This window comes from Ictidomys tridecemlineatus, chromosome 8 (genome assembly GCF_052094955.1).
Source record: "Ictidomys tridecemlineatus isolate mIctTri1 chromosome 8, mIctTri1.hap1, whole genome shotgun sequence".
NCBI lineage: Eukaryota > Metazoa > Chordata > Mammalia > Rodentia > Sciuridae > Ictidomys > Ictidomys tridecemlineatus.
Genome location: NC_135484.1, coordinates 144,188,238 through 144,195,145, shown reverse-complemented (window position 1 = coordinate 144,195,145; position 6,908 = coordinate 144,188,238). Strand labels below are relative to the sequence as shown.

At 39.0% G+C, this 6,908-nt stretch overlaps 1 long non-coding RNA gene across 1 annotated transcript; it reads right to left on the bottom strand.

The window, feature by feature from the left end:
* Positions 1-408: 408 nt before the first annotated feature.
* Positions 409-4,110, bottom strand: LOC144365914 (uncharacterized). Its single transcript, XR_013424636.1, has 2 exons — positions 3,930-4,110; positions 409-691 (listed from the first exon to the last, which is right to left on the bottom strand). It is a non-coding gene; the product is annotated as an uncharacterized LOC144365914 (long non-coding RNA).
* Between the last annotated feature and the right edge of the window lie 2,798 nt (positions 4,111-6,908).

Genomic DNA, 6,908 nt, shown 5'->3' with positions numbered 1-6,908 from the left:
CTTCCCAGTCTCTTTAGGTCTCTTTGCGCTGTGTGACTTCTAGGAAATGTTTGCCGACTGACTGGTCGAGCCAGTGACGATGAGTGAATGTCATTGGTAGGAAATAACTAGATGCAGCTTTGAAGACCTCCCGAGGAGGGAGGTGGAAGCGAGATAGACAAAAATAGGCTGAATAAATCCAAGAAAGCGAAAGAAGTGCGTGCCTAGCACCCAGGGCCCTGGGGGTGAGCTGGAGCTCCCAGAATTCCTTGTAGAGTTGCGTGGCACCCTGGGTTACTGTCCAGGCAATGTGGTTATTTATGCACGGAAGTGTGCACATTCCCACCGAGGGATCAGACTGTCCATAAGAGACATGAACACACAAAAATGACCCTAACAAAATGAGGAGAGACCAAGTCCACCATGTGGTCTGGGTGAATAAGAATTCTATTAAATGTAGCCACTTCAGTAGCTAGGAATCATGAAGTACCGCATCATTTACAGAAAGCCATCATTTTACTGTGACCAACAAGCTACTAAATTTAATTATGGTACCTTGGGCAAGCAGCATGGTTTGATGCTGTACGTTAAAAGTCTCTACGGAAGCTGGGCATGGTGGTGCACACCTGTGATCCCAGTGACTTGGCAGGCTGAGTCAGGAGGATTGAAAGTTCAAGGACAGCTGCTGCACTTCATGTCACCTTGTCTCAAACTAAAAAAAATAAAAAGGGTGGAAATGGAGTTCAGTAATAGAGCACTTCTGAGTCAAACTGTGATCATTTGGGGACTCTCTGAATTTAAGACAGCTTTTTCATTACTGTAACCAAAACATCTGACAAGAACCACATTGAGGAGAAAAAGTTCACTTTGGCTTCTCAGAGGTTTAGTTCGTGGCTTGCAAATTCTAGCTCTGGACCCAAGGTGAGGCAGAACATCATGGCAGAAGGCTGTGGTGGAGGAAAGCAGAGGAAGTTTTGCTCAGAAGGAAAATAATACATGCCCCAAAGGCACTCTTCCAATGACCTAGCTCCACACCCCACCAGCCTGCGATGATTAATGCCCAGTTGATCTATATCAGTGGATTAATCCACCAATTAGTTTATAATGCACCATCTAATCATTTCACCTCTGAACAGTCTTGCATTGTTTCACACATGGGCTTTTGGGCGCTCCCACATATCTACACCATAACAACCTGTATATGAAATATAATTACTAAATGCAAAGGGCAGAAGTCGCTTATTGGTTGAATCTTCATCACATCTGCATCAAAGCAGTGTAAGACCAGTGCTTTGCGGAGAGTGGGGGAGTATAACCAGTGCCAAGGGGGAGGACAGGCACAGAGCATGGGGATATGAACTTTAAAGGCACAGCATGGAATTAAAAATCCCCACCACCATCCTCTTTTGTCCTAGTAGATGACACTCCTCTCTGTGCTCCAGAGTGGGCAGCTGTGGAACTCTTCAGTTTCCTGCTCATTTAGATCATTTTTTTTTGTTCTAAACAGAATGAATGAAAAAGACACACTCCCAAGAAGTAAAAATTTAAATTTCACAGATTAAGAAAATAAATTTTATAAGGATGGAAGCAGAAAAAAATTCCAGATGATACACTGTATTAATCAGCAGTCCCTAGAGCAACAGAATCAGTAGGACGTGCCTGTGTGTTCTGACAATGGTGTAAGCCCCAAGTCCTAAGTCTGGAAGGCATGGGTACCAGGAAGAGCGATGTTTCAGTTGAGTCTGAGGGAAGGAAAACAAAATAAAAAGCAAAAACAAAACAAACCATAACAATAAAAAAAAAAGCAAGACCTCACATCCTAGTTCCAAGGCCACCAGGCAAGAGGAATTCTCCCTTACTCAGGGGATATTTCTGGCTTTATTCAGGCCTTTAACTGATTAAATGAGGTCCATCTACATTAAGGAAGGCAAAGTTTCTTTAATTAGTCTACCAATTTGAATGTTGGTTTTATGCAAAAACACTATCACAGGAACACTTAGAATCACAGCTGAACAAATCTATGGACACCCTGTGGCCTGGTCCAGTTGGCACATAAAATTAGTCATCACATTAGAGAGGCCAGCCTCAGACTTCTTCTCCACTGCATGTATATCAGGAGGCAGTGGCTACCGATTTTGAGAGATAAAGATGTGGTCCGAAAATGCTGTATCCCACAAGATGTTATTCATATCACACAGTAATAATCTTGCTTTTCAAAAAGGCTTTGAGCCAGGTACAAGGGGGCATGTCTGCCATCCCAGCAGCTGGGGAGGCTGAGGAAAGAGGATCGAAAGTTCAAAGCCAGTCTCAGCCACTTAACAAGGCCCCGAGCAACTTAGTGAGACCCTATCTCAAAATTTTAAAAACTTAAAAAAAGGGCTGGGGATGCAGCTCCGTGGTTAAGTGCCCCTGGATTTATTCCCCAGTAACAAAAAATAAAACAAAAAAGTCTTTGAATAGTAACAAAAATGGCAGAAGATAAGGCGTACATAGCTCATAAAGACATAAAATGATATTTAATGTTATAATAAGGAAGGCAAAGCAGAATTAAAAAAACCTGTGCTGTCCAACAGGAAAAATTAAAATACTGAAATCTCTCATGATGTGAAGAGCTTGGTCTACTCATAGGCATAATTTTTTGTGTGTGTGAGGAGGGGGCAGGATGCCATTTTGTAAAGTGAATTTAAAGTTATAAGAAATGTTCAAATCTTTTACTTGGCATTTCCATTTTTTAGTATTTTTTTTGGTTAAGGCATTAATAACAGGTTTGCATGAGGATGTCCACGTGCAGATGGAGGATTAGAAGGACAGTGCTCTCCAGTAACATAGGAGGGAATATTTACAACAGCCCATCCACACCAGGGAATGTCACCTAGCTCTAAAAAGCCATGCTTTGAAGACTAATGAATGATCTCAGGTAGCACTTGCTCTCTAATACTGCATGAAAAAGGCAAAATACACAATTGCAAATACAATACGTTCTCAATTTTGTTTGACATATTGAGAGAGAGAGAGAGAGAGAGAGAGAGAGAGAGAGAGAGAGAGAGAGAGAGAGAGTTGGAAATCTGGAAGGCTAAACACAAAGACGTCACCAGACCTTAGCTATAGGAATGAGATTAAAATGATCTAACTTCTTAAAATTTCCTCTATTCCTCAACGTTTATTCTGTGAACTTCTATTTTAAAGTTCTTTTATTTAAAAAAAAATCACAGGTTGGTTATTTAACAAAGATTATTTATAAAAGTGTCTTTTGAAAACGTACGTTGCTAAGAATTTCAGCAAGATTACTTATAAAAGCAAATAATTTGTCCAGCTGATAAACTTATAAAGAAGCAGGATATTTTTTACTCTACTACTGAGGCAAAGTAGATACAAACTAGAAAAAAAAATCTTGTGGACATAAATTTAGAAATGTGTAAAAAAAGTAGCTTCAAAATACTTCATTCTTTTTGACCTAGAAATTCAGTATATTAAGCTGTACTTAAAGCCTAGACTTCCACTGAAGTGTTTATATACATGGTAGTTATTGCTATGCATTTGGAGTGACCCAACTGTTAGCAGTAAAGGCATGTTTAAAAAAATAGTAGACTCATTTGTTACAAGATTCATCACACTTTAGAAACCATATTATGAAAAATAATTCAAAGACTGTGAGGTAAGTATGATACTAAATAAAAAAATGTAGATGCAAGATTGAAGTAGGATAAAACATTTATATAAACAAATAAAAGAATTTATATAGTAATTCTTTGTGGATAGAGAAATTGTAGATAATTTAAAATCTTGTAGCACTTTTAAAAGGACATGTATAAGCCCAAAAGCAACAACAAGATGTTTTAATGGCTCTCAGTAGCTTACAGGGTATCTCAACTCCCTAACAGTCCCACAGTCCTATGCCCAAGCTGTACTCTAAACACCTTGACTCATTCTCCACCTCTGTCAAACAGTACCTGGTCCTGCAACTGAGCAGGTTCATTACACCTCTCCAAGCAAGCTGGGTTCTTCTTTGCATGCCTTCGGATTAAGCTGTTTTGCTTCCAAGAATCACCTCCCCGCTTTTCCAATCCATCCTGGTTAATGGTTAATTAAACAGATCAAACATCAGATTAAGTATCACCTTCTAGAGAAGGATTCTAGATCTTTCCAGATAGGTAAGTGTACTTACTCTCCGCTCTGATTTTCCCATTCTTGTAAACCCTTGCCACACTGTCTTAAGATTAGTTTTCTATTTCTTTCACTAATATTTAAAAGGTTTGAAAACTTGCATGAGACTCCTCTGTATGTCCTATGGCACCTTGTAGGTACGAGGAGACTCGGTTACAGGCATTCAGTTACATAGTTTTGGATTAATGGATTACTGGTTACACACATTTCAAATTCCTAAAAACACAATCACCTGTCAAAACAATCACCAATGAAAGCAATTCACAAGGATCCATTATTTGATTAGAATTTTATTTTATGATATGAACTATATTTATCAACTCCTGAGGTATTTATTTCTATCACAGAGTTATACACAGGCTTAGTGAACAAGACAGACTTAATACTACATGTGGAAAAGAGCCATCCAACATGTTTGGTCTCTTCCACGTGTGCTGTTTGCAGCTCCAACACACATTCTTGTTCTATTACTCTATTTTCCATGTTGTGATGCAGCAGAAGCTCCTCACCAGAGGCTGACTAATGTTGGATTTTTAGCCTCCAAAATTGTGAGGTTATTGACCCTTTTAAAAAAAAATAAATTACACAGCCTCCGATATTTTGTTATAGCAGCACAAATGAACTAAGACTGTCTCACAACTCAAATATCAAGACACACTGAAATTTTTTTTTTTCGATTCTTTTCTGAGGATCTAATTCTACCCCACTATTCTGCAACACCACACTGTTCACCACCTCTTTTTGGTTAACACATCTACTACTGTGATAATCCCTCATTGATTTACTGCCTTACTTGCCTTGTATATTATTCCACAGAGCTTTGATGCTATTTACTCAGAAAAATAGTGTTCATAAATGTAATCAGAACTCTTTTCAGGCTGACATTCGAGGACTTTCATATCAGTCTTAACCACTCTGCAATTATAACACCTGTTTTGCCCCTGCATTTTCCTGCTGTTTCAAATCAAGCTGATCCTCCACACACACACATACATCATTTCCTGCCTTTGATCATACCAGATCCTCCCCGGAGCTCAGGTGCCTCCTCTTCCTAGAAGGGCCTTGGTACACCCTTCTCCTTGTATGTACTGGCTAGGGCACCTATTTATTTGATTGTTCATCTGCTTTCTCAGATTTTAAGGTTACAAAATCTGCTAAGGAAATTGTGAGTTTTGTATTCCATAAATTCTCATGGGTGTCTGAATTGAGACTCTAAGGGATAATCATTTCCTCAATCCCAGGCTTTAATAACAGTCTCAAGACATAACTTAAAAGATGTCAATCAAATCTAATTTTCTCAATGATTTGGAAAAAGTGGGAGCCTGAACAATAATACCAAATGGTAAGTGTGCATGACAAAGTCCTATTTATTGTTCTAATTATGAGCATGTTTTTCTTTCTTTCCTTCTTTTTTTTAGTTGTAAATGGACACAATCTTTATTTATTTTTATATGGTGCTGAGGATCGAACTCAGAGCCTCACACATGCAAGGCAAGTGCTCTACTGCTGAGCCACAACCCCTGCCCCGACGGTTTTTCTTTTTAACTGATCTGTTAGATACCTCAAATTTTAATCTTGTCAAAGAAATCGATGAGTGGATCTCTTTGAGTACAGCCATGGTCGATGAGCTTTAAAGTTCATGTATATTGTTGTCGGTTTACTAAGTGAACTAACTTCTATAAGAAGTCAAGTATTGGGTTGGAATGGTAGCTCAGTGGTAGAGCACTTGCCTAGCATATCTGAGTCCCTTATCTCTAGCCCTGAAAAGAGAGAGAGGGAGGGAGAGAGAATGAGAGAAAGAGAGAAATACCCAAGTGTTACAAGTTGATTTGTGAACGCCAAAAGATTTGTTGAAATTTTGACCCTTAGTACTCAGAATGGGACCCTATTTAGAAATAAGGTCATTGCAAATCTAGATAGTGAAGATGGAGTTGTATTGGAGTAAGGTTGGACATTAATCCAACATGACTCATCTCCTTGTGGGAAGAGGGAGATGCACAGGGAGAAGACGGCAATGGGAAGACGAGCAGAGATCGGAGTGTTGTCTATACATGTCAAGGAATGCCCAGGATTGCTGGCAATGATCGGAAGCTAGGCTAGAGACTTGAAACTGCTTGTCCTTCAGAATCTTCAGAAGGAAACAGCTCTGCTAACAACTACTGTTTGGACTTCTGGCCTCCAGAACTGTGAGATGATAACAAATATGTGGTTTTTGACCCATCCAATGGCACTTTGTTACTGGAGCCCCGAGAATATAACATACCAACTTATTCACCATTTCTACATTTAACAGTAGGACCAGGGGTCAGTGAACCCCTGGTCCTACTTGTTACCCAGTGGTGGTGGGGCCTGTTGACACATGCAGCAAATGCTGCCCAATATCTGTTTTTAGAAAGACAGTATTATGGAAACATTGTCATGTTCATTACATTATGAATTACGGTTGCTTGCTTGTGGTCTGTAATGGCAGAGTAGAGTAGTTGTGGCAGAGATTATCAGGTCCCCAAAACCTAAAATAGTTATTGTCTGATCCTTTATAGAAAAAGTTTGCCAATCCTGGTTATAGTCTACTAAATCTTTAATTAAATTATTGAAAATGTTTAAGAGTCTAAGAGTAGATTTTTATTTGGATTTCAAGACTGAAATTTATGCTTACTATCTCTATTAGTCAGGACAGGCTATGTGCTGCTGCAGTAATAAATATCTCCCAAATCTCAGCATTTTAACATAGTAAAGTTTAATTTTTCACTGTTTAACTATAAGGA